Consider the following 20755-nt stretch of genomic DNA (forward strand, 5'->3'; position numbering starts at 1 on the left):
ATTATTACAGAGAAACAGCTAATACAAGGTGCCAGGCTTCTCCCTTCTTGTGTCTCTGCCAGTTTTGGGTGTTGCCCTCATTCGCATGGTCCAAGATGACTCACTAGCATGCTTACTCCCAGCTGGTGGGAAGGGGGAAAGGGAATGGGAGGGCATTGCCTCTTATTTTTCAGGGCATAATTCAGAAGTCATATGCATTGCTTCCACTCCCATCTCATTGGCCAGAACTTAGTTGCGTGGCTTACCTACCCAGGAGGATAGAGGAGATGGTCTTGTGCCCAAGTGAGAATCAGGGATTCTATTACAATGGAAGAACAGGAGAGTGGGTCCTGGGGGATAATTAACAGTCTCTGCCACAGGCACCAATGCCACAAATATTTGTTCGCTTTGTGTGTGTGATGAGGTTACAGCCGTATCTCTGTGGTTCCTGGAGGCTGGGATACATAAAGCATCATGAAGAACCCAGGGAGGTGAGAGATCATGGAAACTATCTCCATTGACCTGGTGCAGAGCGTGCACAGCAGGTGACAGTTTGCTGATGTGATCCGTGAGCCAGAAATCTAGTCCCTGTGTGTCATTTCCTCAGGGTCACATAACTATTTAGCAGCAGAGCCACTATGAGCCCCAGGGCTTCTGCCTCCCAGCTCCCAGCTCCCTCTACTTCTAAATGGCGACTCTGAAGTCACTATTTTGGGTAGGACTAAATGTGTGGTATGAAAATGGGGGGAGAATAACACACAGCAAGAGGCTCATGACAATCAAATGCTGACCTGGCATTTTTCCCCCCTTCCAAACCAAAATGGTTTGATTTCTAACACCGAGTGAATATGATGCCAGCTCTTTCCATCACCATAAGCTCACCCGGTGCCATATCATCTGCAGGTGTTCAAAACATTTAATTTTTTTTAAGGTTTATTTATTTTTGACAGAGAGAGAGAGAGACAGAGCATGAATGGGGGAGGGGCAGAGAGAGAGGGAGACACAGAATCTGAAGCAAGCTCCAGGCTCTGAGCCATCAGCACAGAGCCCGACGCGGGGCTCAAACTCACAGACCGCGAGATCATGACCTGAGGTGACGTCGGACGCTTAACCGACTGAGCCACTCAGGTGCCTCAAAACATTTTAATTTAACTGAAGCCAGGTGAGAAGAGAAAGGATTTGTCTCTGTTATAATTCCCCACAAAGAAATGAATATGTAAGGGATGGTCTTGTGAATTTTGTTTAAAAATGGTGGGGTTTTCCTTTTAAAAGCATCGTACTAATGAAATCCTTTTTCTTGGAAGATTATCTCCACACTGAAATAGAATATTACACAAGAAAGCTTCCCATAAATGTTTGCTCAATGAAATTATAGGCTTGATTTCTTTCTAGCAATTAATGATGCATATAGAGGACACTTCTGTCACTCCCTCCCACTCCCTGTATCCATTCGCTCATTTTTCTTTTTTTAAAAAAATTTTTTTTAATGTTTTATTTATTTTTGAGACAGAGGGAGACAGAGCATGAACAGGGGAGGGGCAGAGAGAGAGAGGGAGACACAGAATCTGAAACAGGCTCCAGGCTCTGAACTGTCAGCACGGAGACTGACGCGGGGCTCGAACTCACAGACCGCGAGATCATGACCCGAGCTGAGGTCGGATGCTCAACCGACTGAGCCACCCGGGCGCCCCATTCGCTCATTTTTCAATTAGGAATAGAACCCCTGGGTTTCACTGGATGCATTGGTGCCCAGGAACAGACTGTATTATCCACTTTCATTTGTGGCTTTGTGACCACGTTTGGGTCAGTGGCATGTGAAAGGAAGTGATGCATGCAACATCTGAGACTTGTGTGGCAGGGGCATTTGTGTGGCAGTGGCATTTGGAGCAGCATTATTAGATCTAGAAACAGAAGCCACATATTGAGGAAGGTAGAGATTCTAAGTGCATGGATGAGTTCACGGATCAGGACCACCTGCTTCACGTTGGACTTTTGCATTAGAGAGAAATAAATTTCCATCTTATTTATGGCTTTTTTTTAGTTGGGGTCTCTTAGTTTGTACCTTAAGTAATACATAAAGTTATGTATTATTCCTAAGTTTGAGATATTGTCCAGTTGATAGCTTTTCCTTTCTTCTAAGGCTGTGTGTTCTATTTCAAAATGTGTAGCCTAAAATGTATGAAGTATTTTAAGAGTTGGCTAAGATTTCTCCAAGGCGATCCCTAACTAGGATGAAGGACAGCCCATCCCACCCCACCCCCTGCCCGCCCCCGAGATCTACTCTTCTGTTTCACCTCCATAGACGATGACATGGATTTTCCTCCATTACAGATATCTTTCCACTTTGTCAACTAGAGACTCTACTAGAAAATTAGCATTCTATGTCTACACAAAACGTTTTGTGTGAAGGGTAGGTCTTTAGAAAGAAGGCACCCTGATGTGCTGCTTAGGTGGCTCAGTGGGTTAAGACATCAGACTTTGGCTAAGCTCATGATCTCATGGTTCATGAGTTGGAGCCTCGCAACAGGCTCTCCGCTGTCAGCACAGAGGTGTCTTCAGATCAGAGGTGTCTTCAGATCCTCTGTCACCGTGCCCCTCTGCTTCTCCCCACCTCAAAAATAAATAAACATTTAAAAGAAGGCAACCCGATTATATTTCATGAGTTACGGGTGTAAGAAATTCCACTTGGGTGATGGAAATACTTACTATTCGAAAAGAGAACACATGTGACATTGTGAGCACCCACAAAATATCCACTGAAAGTCAAGAAATGACTTATAAAATGGACGCATGGCCCTTCGGTGACTATAGTGAGTTTTCCGCCTGAGCATCTAGTCCCAAATACCATGTTCTCCCCACTGTCTTCTGTATATCTGTCATGTGTTGATTTTCAAGAAGTTTTTCTTATCAATTTAGGTATAGTTGACACACAACGATACATTAATTTCGGGTGTATAACAATAGTGATTCAACATCTCTGTACATCATCCTGTGCTCCCCACAAGTGCAGCTTCCATCTGTCACCGGACTTTGTTATTACAATATCATTGTGTTGACTTTGTAATGACAAATCCTTGACATACGGTTGTGTTCTCTCTCTGAGGATCCAAGAAGTGATCTTGGCATTTGCTTCATCCTTTGTAGACCTGACTTGCTCCTACAACTACTATAAGGTACCATCTTGGAATCGGGTAGCACCAGTCTGCCTTATACTTATGAACATATGTGCAAGTAGAGTTGTGTGCATGTGTGTGCAGTGTATGAATATGTATAATTGAATGAATTGAACATCAAAAACTCTAACTAGGATCCACCTTTTCTTTTCTTACCATTTTCTAACAGACACTCTGAGGCTTGAATTGTTCTTTGCTGCCCCTTGGGTGAAATCTCAGGCAGATCCAATAACTTTTTTGGGTTAATTTCAGATCTTAAAGTCCAGTCCCACCCAGCATTAAAACTCTGAACCCAGTGAGAACTTTTTCTTGTCGTCCTCCAGCTCTGAAGTGCCTTGGGCCAAGTGCCTGCAGTGGAAGGGGCTCGTCATTTTTTTTCTCCCTTCCTCGTTGCCTCTCCTCCTCCTCTTCTAGGTGTCGTTTTTGCTCTCAGGGTCAGGATGGGGTCTGCGTGTCGGGCGGGAGGTCCGGTGAGTTAGGGAACGACAGCAAAGTTGTCACTGCAGGTTAGCACTGAAGCCCTCTGTGTGCTGCGTGCCCCAAAGCCTCCTCTTTCTCTGGGTTCCTTGGGACCCTCAGCACTGAGGATCTCATATCTGTGACTCCTTTGAGGCAACATCTCTCTTGACTGGCCGTAATTGCCCCCCACCCCAGTCTCTGGCTTCTGGTTCACACTCCGTTGGACCTCCAGGAGGCCTCCTTGTGCAAGATCCCTTCAGAGTTGACCTATCAGCAGTTCCTTTCCTTAGGGGGCCACATCTGGCTTGAGAAACACGCATGCATCCTTGCCCTCCCCATCCCAAACTCAGCAAGCTCCAGCCTCTCTCAGACAAGCTGCCACTCCACTCCACACTCGTGTTTACACATCTCAGCTGGGACTATCAGCCTCCCCAAATTCCAGGGAACACGGGCCATTTTCTCTAGCGGGTTGCTTTAAGGACCCCACTGCAGGGTCCTCACGAGCCTTTTCTCTTCACGTTGAACAAGAGAAGGATCTAGCTTAGATGCCCTACACACACAGTCCTGCTGAGGGCTGGCCTTTTGGTCCATTTCTGACCTGACCCCTCACTGCAGGAGTTTCCATAACCTGGCCATGTCTGTAAGAGCCATTTCCTTAAAACATTTCTTTCTGGTGGTGGGTGGTCCGATGGGCAGTTGCCAGCCATCTTGTGTCCAGCTGCCTGAAGCCATGGGCAGGAGGCGGATGTGTTTTGGAAGACGCCTCCCAGCTGCCCCCCTGGACTAGGCCATCATCACATTAGCACCAGCAATGTGCCAGGCCCTGGGAGTTCTAGGCCATGGCAGAGCCAGGCTTGCTCCGGCCTTGGGGTGGGACAAACAGAGCTCAGTGAGGAGGCCCCACTAAGCCACCTGGGCTTGTTCTGATTTATGGTCCAACAGACCCCCCACCAAACTGAGCACCCACGTAACCAGTGCTTGGTGATTCAGCCGCTACTTTCTGGTTAAATAAACTTGGGTGACATTTTTTTTGTTTGTTTTAAACGAAGATCCTTGCTTAGTTCATCTGTTGATAACAACTCCTCTTCTGGGTTGTGGCTGAGGGCCAAACCAGATGATCTTCTGCGGCTCCTTTCAGATCAGGTTTCTGTTGGTGGCCGGGGTGGGGAGGACTCAGGGCACATTTGTCTCTGCAGCCAAACTCCATTTCGGCCTGCATTTGAGAGGTGGTACCGTTGCGGTTAAGGACCCAGACTCTGGAGCCAAACTGCCTGATTCAGTTACTAGTCGTATGACCTAGAACAAACAAGATATGCATTGACCGATACACCTCCCCGTTTCCTTTTCTGTTCAGTTAGGGGGAAAACCCATGGTGTTCAGAACAGGCCTTGGCACACAGCAAGTTCTCAATAAAATGCAGCGCGCTCTCTCTCTCTCTCTCTCTCTCTCTCTCTCTCTCTATATATATATATATATATATATATTTTTTTTTTTTTTTCTTTTTTCAACTTGTAGCAAGAATTACTACCAAACTCTACTCGTTGGGCCAGAGACCCTTGCAGTGTTAGCGAAAGACTTGACCCTCGTGTAGCACACTACCTACACTTGTGCGTTCATCGGCCAGCCAGCGGCCTCAGGTCCAAGCTCTGACCACGTGCAGTCATCTGTCCTCATTAAGCAGGAGATGGTTGAACCGTTCAGTTATACCCCTGTGTTGTGGTTCTGGGTCGGCTTGCTTGGCCACAGATGCCAAGAGACCAGCACAGTTGTGCGTATGATACGTGTTAAGCCGACACAGATGCCGACTGTGGACATACTACATCCGGATTGTGTCCCACAAAGACCCAGGAGCATTATTTTAGGGATCCTCGATTGTCTTAGCTCAGGCTGCTGGAACAAAATACCAAAACCTGGGTGCGCTTATGTAAGGTAATCATGCGTGTAAAGGCACTTAGCACAGTACCTGGCAAATAGAGACGCTGAATTAGCATTTTGAAAGTCGGTAACGTGCTTACCGTTAGGATCAGTGTTGTGATGGTTTCAGGCAAGGCGCCGGTGACTTAGACCAGATTCCTCGTTCCTGTCCTGGGAGTTTCTGATTTAGCAGATCTGGGATGCGGCCTGAAATTTGCATTTCTAATGGGTTTCTGGGTTACCCATGCTGCTGGTCTGGGGACCTCGCTTTGAGAACCACTGACTAGATTGTACCCACCCCCAGCCAAGTCCTCCCCTTTCCTGTTTCTTTCAAGAGAAATCAGGGGCGCACAGAATGGGCACCTTGACCTTGACCTTATGTGTTGCGCTGAGGTTTTCAAGGACGCTAAAGGAGTACACATGCCTGTAGGGGTCTGCCTGAATAGCAGAAGCTATTCACTGTGGAAACAGAAGTTCCCACTCCTCAACTTTGGGGGAAGAGAGGAGGGGCCCCCACTCTACCCTTCCTCCCACTGACAGCCACATGTTCCCAGGCATGAAAGTTTGCCCAGTTTTGCCTGAACTTCAAAGGAAGGTCTGCCTGCCAAATGTCTGCACGTGCTGAGCAGCCAGAGTCCAGGAGCCCCTGGAGTTGCTGCGGCATCGGGACAATTGTCTTACCTTGGCAGAGTGGGGCACCAGGATTTCTATGCTGCCCTGCGTCCTGGGCAGGACCTTGCGCGCAGTGGAACAAATGGCTGTGTTCCTTTTATGCAACCCGGCAATACAGCTGCAAGGGCTCAGTGCACGGCACGTCTGAACTGCATTTGAAGCACTTTGGGGGGCTCACAGACAAATATTTTCAGAATGACTGTGGGAAAGGCCCAGCTGGAGGGGTGCTGGGATTGCAGAACGGTTCCCAGTCACTGCTGTGCCCACTGTCGTCTTTCAGCTCCAGGGGGTGGGCTGGGCAGGAGGGGGCAGCCGATTTCTTTGTGGGGTTGGACTTCACTCGACTTAACCGCTTTGCCTCACGGGCAGTTTGGAGATGATTGGCACCACGAGCGTTTGCTGAACGAAAGTCTATGGGGTCCACTTCCGATTCCACCCAGGACAGAACCCTCTGCTGGTGCTGTCTGGACATGGGTTATGGGAGCTACCCTTCAGGGGACAACAGAGCTAGCTTCCTGGGTGTGAGACCTGTGTAGCCTCAGTGGGTCACATGCTCAGAAGGGTCCATACCCACTTTTATATTCTAAGGTCACTGTCTTGAAATTCTGAGCAATTTTTGAAGGGGCCCTAAGTTTTCCTTTTGCACGGAACCCTGCATAATATGTAGCTGGTTCTGGGGAGCAGCCTCAACCAGAGAGTAAGAACAGAGGCGTGAGGGAGGAAGCGGATTTTGATTACAGCTGCTACATCAAGTGAGATTTCAGGTCTACTGTCCTGAAACCCTGGAAGCTGTCTGTGAGGACGGACTACTCGGGTTCTCTAACCGCAAGTCAATCCATCCAACTCCTGGCTTCCTGGAAGCTTCTTTGAGGAATCTTATCGAGTGTGAAGACTAGGATGGTGGGGAGAATCAGGGAGAATTTTTTCTCCGGGGAAGATCTCATTTCTCAATGAACAGGCTGTGAGAGAGATCTGGCCACTCTAAGTCAGTACATTCAGATGGAATTTCGACTGAGGTGTCGTCCTGTAGTGAGATCATCACTCTCCCAGAGCACTGGCCCTACCTTCTACCTCCTCCCCTCGCAGCACTTGGCATACGGTAGGTGCCCTCATATTTGTGGTCAATGATGATGGTACTGACTGTGAACTCAGGTTTCCTCTTCATCTCCTCTGGAGTCCCGCAAAGCGAGAGCCATCCATCGCCCTGAAAGATCCTTCCTAGTGATTGCAACTGCTTTCTTTGGTTTCCAAACAAACCAAACCAATCCTCCAGAGATATTTAGAGCCCCTAACTCTAAGGGTTAGGGGCTGTTACTCCAACAGTGCTGTGCAGTCAACCACCCCGAAACTGCGCAACTTGGAACGACCATTGCTTTCTCTCATAAATCTGTCAGTGAGCTTGGCTGTTGGAGATTTGGCTTGTCTTGGGAGGCCCTGCTTCAGGCTGTGGGTCCAGCTGGACTTCTTTGGGGGAGCTCTGCTCCTAAATGTGTTCTGAGCCAAATGTGTTCACTTGGGGCCCAGAATGAAAGGTGGCGATTACTTACGGGAAGCTTCTCTCAGGGCTTTGGCAAAGGTACAGAGGGCAAGTGGAGAAACTGAAGGTCTTTTAAGGCCTAGATTGAGAATTGTATCCCGTTACGCCCGTTCACATTTTATTGGCCAAAGTAGATATATGACGTAACTCAAAGAGGCAGGGAAGAATTCTCCACCAATATGAAGTCAAGGCAAGGATTCGACTGTGGAGGTAAATTCAATGTACCACACTAATTCCATTTTCTAAAATACTCTCTCTGTATTTCAGTCATACCATGGGGCTATCGTTTCTTGAGGACAGAACATCAACAAGATGTTAACTAACCAGGTGCCAAGCAAATACCAAATGGAATTAAATGGAAATACATACCCCGTACTCTAAAATGCTTGGATTTTACCATGTAAACCAGTTCATTAAAATTTCCTGGTGAATATGGGGCACCTGGGTGGCTCAGTCAGTTACGCGTCTGACTTTGGCTTAGGTCATGATCTCATGGTTCGTGAGTTTGAGTTCTTCATTGGGCTCTGTGCTCACAGCTCAGAGCCTGGAGCCTGTTTTGGATTCTGTGTCTCCTTCTTCCTCTAAAAATGAATACACATTAAAAGTTTTTTTTAAATTTCCTGGAGAATGGTATGAAAATGTAGATAGTCTATCCCAGACGACATGACAAAGAGGACTGGGTTCCAGGAATCTGCATTTTCATAAGCACATCAGGTGAAACAGGCCCACGTCTGGGAGCAACTGTCTTAGTCCTTAACTTTACAATTAAGCTAATCCCTACTAGGATGTTAGTAAACGTGGTCAGAGCCGGTGAACTTTCTAGTGATGGGAATTTAGTAAACTTCTACACAAATGAATTATTTTTCTGATCTCCCGTATCCTCTGAATTTCTGCACAAAGTAAAGTCTTGGCTATGTCACTGACTACTGGTTTTGCAAATAGCTTCTCAGCACATTTATTTTGGTGTCATCTTTAGATTCTGAAAATGAGCCTCTTGTGGTTATTTTTGCTCCTTCAGTAGTCATTCATTTTCTTTCGCTACGTCACTTGGATTTGCTTCCAGTAATCACACCTTCCCCTCTTTCAGTCAATCTCTTTACAGCATAGCTGACCCCAACCGTCAATGGCCAGCTCTGGTTCTAAAGGAAGACACATGAAGTCATTATGATTCTTGTGAAGGGCCACGTTTCTCAGTCTGGACCACATTTCTGTCTGCAGTTTGCTAAGCTGGTAGAAAAAAGTCTGGAGCTCCTGGCTCTTCTCTTGGCCCCCACAATAGCTAAAGCCTGCCCTAGAGTGAAGTCGGTACTAAGGAATGCAAGCAAAGGCTTTTAGCAACAACTCTGAGCACCTGAATCTAACTGTGCCTGAAGATGTACTTCCTGGACCTTTTCACTGTGTAAGCCAATGCATGGTCTGTGTTGGGGAAGCTAGCGTGAGTTTGGTCTCTCTCATTCGCAACTGATAGAGTCCTGACTGACATATCATAGTCTTGATGGTGTGACCAAGAAGACCACCAGCAACTCAGACTGATCCGAGCTTAGCAAAGCCTAGAATTCACGCAGCAAGCAACACACACACACACACACACACACACACACACACACACACACACCCCCTACACGGTATATTCTGGTAACTAGACCAGACCTGGGGACCAAACTTCATTAATAGTTATTGAGGACGTCTAAAGCAAAGTAGATTGAAAAATGAATGCAGCTATTAAATATATGGGTGTCTTCTAAGCCAGGCCTAATCATGTTATTAAAAATTACTCGCGGGGCGCCTGGGTGGCGCAGTCGGTTAAGCGTCCGACTTCAGCCAGGTCACGATCTCGCGGTCCGTGGGTTCGAGCCCCGCGTCGGGCTCTGGGCTGATGGCTCAGAGCCTGGAGCCTGTTTCCGATTCTGTGTCTCCCTCTCTCTCTGCCCCTCCCCCGTTCATGCTCTGTCTCTCTCTGTCCCAAAAATAAATAAAAAGCGTTGAAAAAAAAATTAAAAAAAAAAATTACTCGCTCATATTTACATCTGCAACGACATTACATTTTCTCTCCCCCTGCTCCCGCCGGTAACATTTGCAGTGGCTTCTTCCCAGGTATTGCATAGAAGGATCTCTCCGAGATAATTTCTTTTTTTTTTTTCTGTTTGGCTGTGATGAAAAGACAGAAGCCTCACGTTGGACAGCAGGAAATAATGCATCACTTTGAACATGTTGTCTTTCTATTATAAATATGATGATATGGTTAGGTGGGACAGTTTCAAAGAGACAGGATGTTACCTTAAACATTTATAAAGCTGTGGTTAAAATAGTCTCCTTAAACTACCTTTTCAACTCATGGAGCTTACGTAAATATTTGGCTGCTGGTGACAGGCCTAATAAATCTGTTTAGAATGTTGCAGCAATATTTACTTACAAAGTAAAGGCATAAGCCCACATTGGCCAATAATTTTAAAAAGGAGAGATGCTACTTTTGAGCACCTTGCATAAATATTTGCAAGACCTGTAAATCCAAGATAACCCTGCCTCTTCCCTAAAGCTATTTACCGCTTCCTACCATGTTCCCCCTAAATGCCCCTTTTAAGTGTCTCTCAGTTCAGCTGGAAAAGCTTGACATTTACTTGAGCTGTTTTGGAATATATCAACAATTCTGGGATATAATGGAAGCATTCTTCAATTTCCTCATGGCCCAAAGTTCCGCAAGATCCTTTCAGGCTGGGGGGAGTGGGGGAAAGAACAGAATCTTCTGCCTCTAAAGTTTGCGAATCAGAACATGAGTATTTGAGGAATAAATCTTACTACGTCTGACCAGGATCTAAAGGATACAATTCTCTTTTTTTTTTAATTTTTATTTATTTATGTTCAGGTGGAGGAGAGAGAGAGAGGGCGAGAGAGGAGAAAAGAGAGAGAGGAAAGAGAGAGACAGAGAATCCCAAGCAGGCTCCACACTGTCAGCACAGAGCCTGACGCAGGACTCCATCCCATGTACCGTGAGATCACGCCCTGAGCCGAAATCCATAGATGCCCAAAAGACTGAGCCACCCAGGCACCCCAAAGGATTCGCTTCTTGTTTGTCCTTCCCGTGTTATAGGGATTATAGACAGTGCTTGAAATGAAAGAACGGTGGCTCGTCAGAGCACTGTTTGCCCCAGAGAAGCGAAGATGGTAACCTAAGCGTTTTGATCAAGGATGTTATACAAACTGCAGTTGGGTATTTAGAAAATAGAATGAGCTGCCATCTGACTTCTCTCTGGCTCTCCTCAAGAGCTGAGTTTTTTTTTTCCTGATTTCAAGAGATGACTCCCCAAGGGGAAAGATACCAACCGTGGCAAACATCTCTTTACGAAGGTCAGACAACAAAACAAGCTCTTGATTGCCCAAGGTATCCCTGTTTTGTTCATGAGTGAGTTTTTCAGGAACTTTAAGAGGTATTTCCTGTTTATCGTGCGGTAGAGACACAGGCTGTAGAAAACTCATGCTAAGCACAAATACCCGAGTTCTTTAAGTATTCGATATTTGCACATTACAGTGATACCATCAGGTTTAATTTCCAGTAAGAGTCAATAAGCAAATGGTCACAGTGTACAAGAAAAAAGAGTGATCGACTTATGAAAATAGTATTTCAGAGTAGTTCTAGACTTACGATGAGGCCTCCTGGTCTGAACATTCCTGAGGAGGAGAACAAAAGAACTTGGCTTTGGTATTTACATTATCTAGGGGTAGGAGAAAAGACTGACAGGACGACTTTGATGTTCTGAGGAGGATAGGAGGTATTTATTCCTTTTTAGTACGTGAATGTATACCAGATGGCCCATTTAAAATAGGCCCCATTTTAAACCATTTTGCATGACGTGGGGCCATACAGAGAGTTCATATTTCCTCTCTGGCAGTAGCTGGTGTGAGATTCCACCCCCGCCCACCCCGCCAACCCCTCCCCCCCCCCCAGAGTGGCAGGGCTGCCGGGCCTGAGTCCTCTGCCTGCCCCTAGGAACTCACCTCCTGATGCACCACCACCTGCTAATGGCAGACTGCCACGAGGAACTCTAGTAAGAGAAGTCCAGGCCAGTGACTGTCATCTGGGTCACAACATTTTCTCCCGTCTCCGGGAATGTAGGTGCCAACAGGACTTTCTCAGTGGGTTTCACTTATGCCTGGGAGAATTGGGAAAGGCCTCACAGAAGATTCAAGGAACGGATCAGGCAGATGGGCTACGTGCTACAGGAAGCTTCCCCAGACATGGCAGTGGACTCTTGGGGACACGAAGTAGGCAGAGCAGCGTGCTGGGAGTTAGTGCGTATTCCAGTTTGACTTGAGTTGAAGCCCGAAAGAACATGGTGTCCGTGAGGCCTACAGAATTTGAGGGTGGCTGTGGGGTAGGAGGCCTCCGGGAAGAGATAGGGGTTGAGGATGGAAAGATGTCAGACGAGCCTAAAAGGAACTCTGGAACCAGATTGTGAAAGTTCTTCCGTGTTTTGTCTCTTCCAAGTGGTTTTCGACTCTGGCCTTTATGCACTGGACAGCCCTTGAAAATGTTTAAGAATCATTATCTTTACATATTGGAAAGGTCAGCCTGCCTGCATTATGGAGTATAAATGGGAGAGAGAGAGGGGCTGGAAAAAGATTTGTTAGGAATTTATATTTTTTTTTTAATTTTTTTTTCAACGTTTATTTATTTTTGGGACAGAGAGAGACAGAGCATGAACGGGGGAGGGGCAGAGAGAGAGCGAGACACAGAATCGGAAACAGGCTCCAGGCTCTGAGTCATCAGCCCAGAACCTGACGCGAGGCTCGAACTCACGGACCGCGAGATCGTGACCTGGCTGAAGTCGGACGCCTAACCGACTGCACCACCCAGGCGCCCCAGGAATTTATATATTTTTAAATGTTTGTTGTTTATTTATTTTGAGAGAGAGAGAGAGCAGGGGAGGGGCAGAGAGAGAGGGAGAGACAGAATCCCAAGCAGGCTCCGCGCTGCCAGCATGGAGCCTGACAAACTGGGAGATCATAACCTGAGCCAAAATCAAAAGTTGGATGCTTAACCGACTGAGCCATCCAAGCACCCCAGGAATTTATGTTTCTAAAAGTGTCATCGGTCCTCTTAATTCATGGAGATCACTTTGACTTTCTTTTTTATGATCGAGCAATGCTAAATCCCACAGGAGGACCTGTGGGATCCTAAACATTACGGGGAATGGGTTCAAGGAGTTTTCAGTTAATGGGAGGGCATAGCGCAGGTAACTTCTAGAAGTCACCCACGTCTTCAGCAAAAGGTGAAAGGCTAGGTCCTGACAGACCGAATATTGGACGTAGATGAAACTACGTCACTCGTGATGTATCTGATACATTTCTAAGCATAGGGAAGATTCAGACGTTAGATGACCCAAAAGACAGTGTCTAACACAATTATTGTCAATCAGTGTATTTGTTAATGTAAACATGTCCTTCAGAGGATTAGTTTCCTGTGGCTGCTAAAACAAATGACCTCAAACTGGATGGCTTAAAACAGCAGAAACGTGTTCTCTCACAGTTCTGGAGAGAACTACAGAACCCAAAGGCAAGGCGTCCACAGGGCCACCCTCCCTCTGGAGGCTCTAGGGAACAGTCTGGTCTTTGCTGCTTCCAGCAAAGCTGGCTGTGGGCTTCGCCTGACTCATGGCCGCATCACTGCATCTCTGCCTCTGTGGTCACATTGCCTCCTCCCCTTCGGACTGTCTCCTCCTCTGGGTGTCTCTCATAGGGATACTTGTCACTGGACTTAAGACCCATCATCCAGGATGATCGCCTCTCAAGAGCCTTCACTTAATTACATCTTCAGTATTTTCCAAATAAGGCAGCATTCACAGGTTCTAGGGATTAGGACACAGGTACATGTGTTTTTGGGACCATGATTCAGCCCAGTGCAGAAGGCAATACATTCATTTGTAGACAGAGGTTCATTCCCTCCTCCGTGTGAGTTGGGACAGCAGGCCATTTCCACTCTTTGTTGGCGCTGTTTTGGGGACTGACTGTATGTCCCCACTGGGCTGAGGGGGCTGACAGGGAGTGGGAGACACGGAGAGGGGTGGGAGAACACAAGGACACTGACTTCTCTTAAAATGTAAATCCGAATACTATACTATGGAAACAGGGACTAACTTTCAGACGAGGTCCCACTTTTTCTTATTCTTTCTCTCTCTGTTGTTAAGGGTGTGCTTTGTTACAGCTTTTTAACTACCACTACTCCGTTGTCAAGTTTCCCTTTTAGCGCGTATTACATGCCGCCATGTTTCTCAGTGAGTTTGCATGTTGACCTTTACTTCCTTACCATGAAATAAGGGCAGAAACACCTTAGTCTTCTCTGTCTCCTCCCCTCCAGCACCTAGAAGAATCCCCGCAGCCTAGAGAACCCTTCAAATTGTAGCGAGGCTTTGTTTATGTGGTGGGAGTCGGACGTGGAATCTGTCAGGCTGTTTCAAAACACAGTCGCCTTTATTTTACCCACTTGAGTTGAAAATTTATGTCCGCAAAAAAAACTTGCACACAGATGTTTATAACAGCTTTTTTTTTGTAATTGCCAATATGGCTTCCCTCACTATGCAAAAGTAGAATATTCCTATGAAAGCTCTCATAAGCTCTCATGGCCTAAAGCGAGGCAACAATTATCATTAATTTGTATGGAAAAACCTTGAGCATTCCCAGACCTCCCCCCCCCCCCCAAATAACGTCTCTTGGCTCTTCTGATACCTTAGGACACATCTTGCTAATGGATGCACAGAATGAATGGAGATAGAGCACAGAAGCTTTATCGCAGACACAGTTCAAAGCTATGGCGGGCGGCTTGATGCTGAGATGTTCGGTGTAGTTCCCAGGGAAGAAGCTTGGGGGCGCCACTCCCACTGCTCAGTGCACAGCTGCCTCTGTATCTTGTAATCACAAAACAAATGCTGGACACTATTTTTGCTTTTTGCCTTTTTTGTTTTTTGTTTTGTTTTTGTATAAGTGGAAATTCTCTTCAGATTTCTTTTGGTTAGTGAAAACAGGTACTGATGTAGGTCTTTCATAAAAGCAAAACTTTCGGAAAGCGGGGGATACCTGTGCTTGGAGGCAACCAAGGTGTGCTTTAGTAGGTGCACGGATAAACTGCTAAATCAGATGACGGAATAGTATTCCGCTCTGAAAGAAATGAGCTATACAAGCCACAAAGAGACATTGAGGAATCTTAAATGCATATTACTGAGTGAACGAAGCTAATCTGAAAAGGCTAAATATTGTGTGGTTCCAACCATACGATATTCTGGAAAAGGCAAAACTGTGGAGATAGCCCAAAGCTCAGGGATTGCCAGGTGATGGGGCAGGGAGGGGTGAATAGATAGAGTGCAGAGAATTTTTAGGGCATTACAACTGCTATAATGGTAAATGCGTGTCATTATGCATTTGTCCAAACCCATAGAATGTGCACCACCAACAGTGAGCTGTAACATAAACTATGGGTTTTGGTGATTATCACGTGCCACGTCGGCTCCCTGATTGTAACAAAAGTGCCCCTCTGGTGGGGATGTTGATGACAGGGGCGTGCACGGCAGGGGAGAAGGGGATAAATGGGAGCTTTGTATTTTCTCCTCAACTTTGACTAAAGCTGCTCTAAAAAATAGAGTCCGTATATTTTTAAAAATCAACCATCTTTTTTTTTTTTTTCCTCTCCGCCAGAAATGTCAGTGATTCACAGGGACAAGTCTCATTTTGGAAACTATCTCTCGTTTTTGGATAAGATTTTGGATATCTTATCTTTTCCCCCTTGAGGATGAAACCCAAGTTTGATATTCAGACCGTTAGATAAATAATGTTTTTGGATTCAAATTTGAGACTAAGAAGTCACCGAACCAGCCTTTCTTCTGAAAGGTTAGTTCTGGCCAATTCAAAATGTTGCCCTTTGGGGAGTGTTCGCTGGACAGGAGAGGGTAATTCTAGAGCACACCTCTTAGGGAGATCCCACGGAGGGAGAGAAATGTCTGGGCATGGGGGTTACAAAGAAGGCCGTGTTCCCCTCCAGGGCTTCCTTTCCCTGGCTGGGGGCAGAGTCCTCCAGGCTTATGCTATGGTGACAGAACTTGAGTGTTTGCTATCCAAAAGTGATGTCATACCCACCTAACTTGCGGTAAATCATGGGTTTGGTTGGATTGGTTGCATTTCAAGACTAAGAGGAAAATTGGAGGATGGAGTTGGTTCCTTTTGATCACACCCTGGTGCACAGACAGAAATCAAATAGAAGAACCAGCTGTCATCAGGTAGGGAAAATATTGGGATAAAAAAGTAGACAGTGAGGCATCACAAGGAAATGCTGCAAGGCTGACTTAGCTTCGGTCAGCCACCAAGGTCTGTTGAAGGCCCACCAAACACTTCCTTCTGCTCTCTGCTAAGTATCCCAATCCTCAGTAAGGTAGAGTCGGGGCTAAAGAATCTCTGAAACCATCTGAATGCTTGGGAATAGCCTGGCCTCTCAGGGCCCCAAACGGCCCTTGCATGCTTGCTAACTCAAGGCCATGTTAACCTGACGGTTCTGACGAACACACACACACACACACACACACACACACACACACACTAGACTCCCTCATCCTGTTCTTTAACGTTTAAAAGCTTTAAACTTTTCGGGGCGCCTGGGTGGCGCAGTCGGTTAGGCGTCCGACTTCAGCCAGGTCACGATCTCGCGGTCCGTGAGTTCGAGCCCCGCGTCAGGCTCTGGGCTGATGGCTCAGAGCCTGGAGCCTGCTTCCGATTCTGTGTTTCCTTCTCTCTCTGCCCCTCCCCCATTCATGCTGTGTCTCTCTCTGTCTCAAAAATAAATAAACGTTAAAAAAAAAATTAAAAAAAAAAAAGCTTTAAACTTTTCAGATGCATTTCAGAGGTGGAATCTTCATAATATAGGTAGAGTTAGGAAGTGATTTATATTAAATAAATTATTAATTTATCTGATTGATTATTGCTAAATCACTTAATAATTTATTAATAACACATAGTAAATGGATAATATTGTTCACGTAATAACTAGCCTTATCAGTGCCAGCCACAGTGGGAGGTGGAGGGACAGATCAGAGATGACTCAGGCACAGGTCATATCATATCCCCAGACACTCCTGGCCCAGGCAATTAATGGGACGAACTCCCAAGTAACATTAATGCCAGGCAGGCAGACAGTAAATGCCATCAGAGCAGCTCCAATGACAAGCCTTATCAGTGCCAGCCACAGTGCAAGGCAGAGGGACAGATCAGAGATGACTCAGGCACAGGTCATACCCCCAGACACTTCTGACCCAGGCAACTAATGGGATGAACTTCCACGTAACAATAATGCCAGGCAGTCAGACAGTAAATGCCACCAGAACAGCTCCAATGACAAGTGGCAGGGGCTTGGAGGGAGGAGTGGGGATTACTTCCAGCTGAGATAATGGAGGAGGTAGGATTAGTGGGTTTGGAAGGCAGGATTGGGTCTGCAGACTGATGGGAGGACAAAGTATTTTAGGAGAACACTTGATTACCAGTTCCATTGGAGGAGACACACCTGCTCTGTGAGCGAGAGTGAAGAGGGCTGGGAGAGGGTCTCAGAGAGAGGGGGGCAGTCAAGACAGCCCCAGCAGGGCCAGGCCCAGAGCAGCACTCCCGGAGATGGAGTCTGGGAGGAAACCTGGGGAACAGAGGAAGGAGAGGGAAATGGTCTCCGGTTGGAAGGTTTCTTAACATTGTCTCTTTCTTTTCTTTTCTGATAGGAGAGTTCTGGCCATGTGTGCAGACCGGGGTGGGGGGGAGAAGCGAGGGGTGAAGGAGGGGGATGGATGAAGAGGACAGGAAGAGCTGGAACAGAGCATGCAAAGCAGCTTTATTTGCAATCTCCCCAAAGGGGGAGCTCAAGTCCCGCCCCCAACAGGGGAGCGGTTCAGTACATCATGGTGGATTCATTCATTCATACAATGGGATGGTCGGCAGCAAAGAACAAGCAAAATACTGGTATGTTACGAGCAACACGGATGAAAATCAGACACAATGCTGAGGGAAGGAAGTGCAAAAGTGGAATAGTGCAGGCACAAAAGACTTCCCATTGTATGACTGCATTTATAGGCAGTTCAAAGATAGTCGTAACTAACCTGTGGTGAAAGAGGTCAGAGTAGTGGTTACTGGAGGAGGGTATTAGCTGGGAAGGACTACAAAGTGGCCTGCTGGGGGCTGGATGTGTCCCACATCTTGACTGGGTGGGGAGAGCACAGGTGTGCACCTGTGTAAAAACATACCGCCTTCTACCTATAGGAAGTGTGCATTTTATGTAATTTATTCTTGAGAGAGAGAGAGACAGAGACAGAGATAGGAGAAATTGCGCAGAGCAAAGAGGCAGATGAGAACAGCATGGAGGCAGAGCAGAGGAAGGTGTAAACATGTGGGGACTTTAAGGTAGAGTGAAGACAAATTCAAGTATTATCTCTAGGTCCTACAACCGTACAGGTGTGAGCAGGTACATGATTTCCCTGGAGCGGTGGTCATGATGGGGGTGAGAAACAGGATCTCCCCGGAGTGGTGGTCCTGATGGGGATGGGAAGACAGGATCTCCCTGGAGTGGTGGTCCTGATGGAGATGGGAAGATAGGATCTCCCTGTAGTGGTGGTCCTGATGGGGGTGAAAAGACAAGATCTCCCTGGAATGGTGGTCATGATGGGGTGGGAAGACAGGATCTCCCTGTAGTGGTGGTCATGATGGGGGTGAGAAACAGGATCTCCCTGGAGTGGTGGTCCTGATGGGGATGGGAAGACAGGATCTCCCTGGAGTGGTGGTCCTGATGGGGGTGAGAAGACAAGATCTCCCTGGAATGGTGGTCATGATGGGGTGGGAAGACAGGATCTCCCTGTAGTGGTGGTCATGATGGGGGTGAGAAACAGGATCTCCCTGGAGTGGTGGTCCTGATGGGGATGGGAAGACAGGGATGGATTCTGCAAAGGGATACTCTACAACACTTGGTAACCGACTGTGGCGCTGAGGGAGCATCCAAAGGAGAGGAGGTGGTCTAAGATGCTTCCTGAGGCCCGGGGCCTAGATGCATGCCTGAGATACTGTTGTGTCCAGGAGAGTCATTGACTCACCTACCAAGGGTTCATCCCATTGGTGGAAAATGAGTACACATCTAATTCATGGGGCTCAGTCTTGTGCCAGTGTTATTTAGCTGCTGGCTCTGAGCCACCAAGAGCGTTTGGGGTATCAGCAAATATCTCCAGGAATATTTCAGTTTAACAGGAGCTCTCCGTCTTGCCCTTGATGAGACTGAGTGAAGCGGGACTTGGGGTTTGCAGTCTGTTAAATGCAGTCACTCACAGTGGAGCCAATGCCACTTTGAATCATGGGTTCAACAAAGAACACACAACGAAGGGCCTGTGCCTCCCCATACTGATTGGTGAAGCCAAGTCAGCAGCCCGGGGCAGAAAGCAAAGGTAGGGAGATGGGGCAAGCCCACCAAGGGCATAAAGCTTCGTCTCTCCCAGGCAGCATCAGAAGAGCCAGGGAAGCACAGAGTGCTTGGCCATGCTCTACCGTTGACCTCATGTCCTTCCTACAGCACCTCGAGCTCCACTGGGATGGAGTCCTTTTCCTAGGTGACGGTGAGGTGCAGAAGTGTCGGCCCCCTGGGAAAATAAGGAAAATGGGCTCTCAGGAATGCTGGAGAGCTGGAGGCAGAGATGTTGTCCAGGGTCCACTGGGCAACTGCCTTCTCCCTGCAGATGAGGATGTGGTCTGGCTGCTTCCAAGTACAGGTCAGGTCCAGGAGAGCTTGTAAACAGTTCCGCAAATGCAAGCACATAGATTGTTAGCGTAAGTTCTTCCTGGGGGTGGGACGAGCCTGAGGCTAAAAGGACAGTAGTTGAGGGAGGCCTGGGCTGTTTTCTCAACTCTGGCAAGAGTCCCATCTGCAGAGTGCAGCCGGCAGCTGTGCATTGTAAGGGAACCCGGGAGCAAAGAACTTCATCAAGATGCACTGCACCTGCTCCTGCTCGATGTGACCACTTCTCTTCCCTTATGCTCTGTATCTTGGCTAAATAAACAGGACTGTAGCATGAACACCACACGCAACACGTGTATGAGAGCCCTTCAGTGAGTCCTAACTCACTAGACCTGTGCTCTAAGGTACAGTGGCTGCGTGTTGGGCTAGGGAGAGAGGGGGGCACGAAGGGATAGGGGTTTCGGGGGACTCAGGGAACACAGCAAGTATGAGATGCACCACTGGCCTTCAAAACACTTACAGCCTAAAATACAGACAGCTTAACATGGGCCCCAAAGACACAAACATGAGACAACTCAAGGCCACGTGAGAGGTAAAGAAAAGAGGTATTGAGAATTGACGGCTAGGGAGAGAAGAAGGGAAAGGAAAAGGGAGGTGATAGACCTGCCAGCAAGGGCGTCTTGGGAAGGAAGACCGCATGATGAGGGGACACGTGATCTGGGTCTTAGGGGAAGCTGCTTAAATTTAGGACCAGCAGAGGGATGGGAGAACATTCCAGAAAAAAAAGAACTGGTGAGTAGAAAAGCGTGGAGGTGGGAAAGCGGAAACAACGTTCAGGCGCAGGGAAGGAATAGTACGAACCTCCGAAGGTTGTTGTCAGGTTTAATGAACCTAGAATGAACCAAGTTCGGTGTCTGGTACGTGGTGGGCACTCAGCAAATGTCAGCTACTCTTACCGTTATTACAAGGCAGAGGTGACAGGGTTCTCTGCACTTGCCACGTGGGTGACAGGACTTGCGTGACCTCACGGGGCCCCCACGGTAGAGAGTGCCGGTTGCCCACCCAATGTCTGTTCTCTCCCTCCTCCTTGCTACTCGACGCTTCATTTTGTTTAATATAGCAGTGTGCCCAGATTCAACACACACACGTGTGCGCGCACACCTATTTTTCCTAGCTTCCCTTGAAGCTACGGGTTATCATGTTCTGGACAATGAGAAGTGAGCGCGGGGTGTACCCTCTCTAAAGCTCTCTAACTGAGCCGACTCAACGAGCAGACGCTACTCTGGACTT

The 20755-nt window shown here is 47.3% G+C and overlaps 1 non-coding gene across 1 annotated transcript; it reads right to left on the bottom strand.

The window, feature by feature from the left end:
• Positions 1-5118: 5118 nt before the first annotated feature.
• LOC111560344 lies at positions 5119-5272 on the bottom strand. The gene has a single exon (XR_002742089.2). It is a non-coding gene; the product is annotated as a small nucleolar RNA SNORA62/SNORA6 family (small nucleolar RNA).
• Between the last annotated feature and the right edge of the window lie 15483 nt (positions 5273-20755).

This window comes from Felis catus, chromosome B1 (assembly GCF_018350175.1).
Source record: "Felis catus isolate Fca126 chromosome B1, F.catus_Fca126_mat1.0, whole genome shotgun sequence".
NCBI classification, from domain to species: Eukaryota; Metazoa; Chordata; class Mammalia; order Carnivora; family Felidae; genus Felis; species Felis catus.